Source organism: Vombatus ursinus, unplaced genomic scaffold (genome assembly GCF_900497805.2).
Source record: "Vombatus ursinus unplaced genomic scaffold, bare-nosed wombat genome assembly UNPS02014768.1, whole genome shotgun sequence".
Classification (NCBI taxonomy): Eukaryota; Metazoa; Chordata; class Mammalia; order Diprotodontia; family Vombatidae; genus Vombatus; species Vombatus ursinus.
In genome coordinates, this window is record NW_020954546.1 from 12624660 (window position 1) to 12626457 (window position 1798).

The following is a 1798-nucleotide window of genomic DNA, read 5'->3' on the forward strand; positions in this document are numbered from 1 at the left end:
CCGTCCCTGTCCGTCCCTGTCAGGGGTTAAGAATTACTTGCTGTCCAGACTGGGAGTAGGACCGAGAGCCTGCGCAGCTGCAGCCCCACGGTCCACTGGCTGGACTTCCTTCTCATTGGCGGAGAAGCCCGTGCAAGGGGCGGGACGTTGCTTTCCACCAATGGGCTTTGGGCCTAATTGCAGGCTGACGTTGAACTGGAGCAGCTGACTGGTCCAGGTTGTCTGTGAGAAATTGCAGTTTATTTTTTTTTAAATTACTGTTTCTCTCTGTAAGAAAGAACTGTCTTTTTGTTAGATTATTTGCATTTTTAAAATCTTACGGACCTTTTTGTCTTCAGGTGGCCTTCATTTTAGATATATCCCTCCCCCATCTTTCAAGCCATATTTTGTGCAAAAGATGAATAAATGAAAGAGGAAAAAGGCAGCAAAACAACCAATGATAAACCGAGCCTTGCAGTAAATCTAATATTCCACATCCCTGGGCTCCCACCTTCCAGAGAAGGGAAGGCAATTTATTTTCTTACCTCTTCTGGGCTGAGCTTGATGATTACAATTAGGAAATGTTCAGTTTCATTTTTCTGGAGGGGAACGAGAGTGCCTTTCAGTTTGCGTTACTGTAGCGATTGTGTGCATTGTTTTCCTTTTTATGCTTATTTCTCTCAATTTACTGATGTTTTCCCAGGTTTCTCGGAATTCTTATATGTTCTTTCTAATAATAATACTCCATTACATTTCTGTATCACAATTCATTCAGCCATTCTTCCATCCACAAGGCCAGTCTTTCCAAACAAATATTTTGGGGACATTGCTAATCATGGAACCAGACAGTTGCTAAAGTGGTGAAGTTGGGGATCATTCAGAGGGCAATGGAGAGGGTCATGGTGGACATGAATAGGCAGCAACGCACTGGAATTCAGTGATTACACGGGAGAAGTGGTGGAAAGGATGTGACGGGGTGCTTGGGTGCTTGTGTTTGGGTGCTTTTGCTTGGACCCCAATTTCTCCCTAGCCTCAGAAACACTATCCCTGGCAGTTTCTCCTCAGCCCAAGGACACTGTGCCTAGCAATTACTCATGAGTGGGCCCCAGTAAGACCCTTATTTCTTTTCCTGGTGCAGTTACAAACAGTACCTGAAGGAATTATTAGTTTAAACTGGCTTTGCACTGGGTCGTAAAGATATTCTTACCCACTGGACTGTCTATACTATCACCCTACCTCATTATCTACACCCTAGACTCCTCCTTATATGTATTCTAGAACTAAGACATATGTATACTCTCTACGTCTATCTTGTCAAACAAGACATTGACTGGTGGCAGACTGGACAACTCTCAGTTACCCCTGAACTATAGTTAACTTAGTGATGTAGCGGGCCTAAAACCACACCTCCACGTGGCCCCCCATGTGGGCTTTTCCTAGTGAACTCTGGGTAAAATGCCTGCTTGCAGTAGGTTCAAGAAGGGCATGTTCCTTTAAGAACTGACCACTCCTTAACCACTCCCTAATCCCACCCTGAATCACCTAGTTAGCATATTTGGTACATATTTTATTGTATTTTATCCTATATAAACTTTAACTGTACCACTCTAAGGTTGCAGTTTCCTTAAGAATCCTTGCCTGCTGAAAAGCGTAACAATAAACTTTTTGCCAACTTGACTTAAAGAATGCCTCAGTCTGTGAATTCATTCCAGAACACCCCATCTTGTACATCAGTCTTTGAGGGGTCTCAACCTCTCAAACCGCAACAGATATCATCCAAGAAATGTATGCTCAAAAGGGATGCACTGGTTGTGTGGCG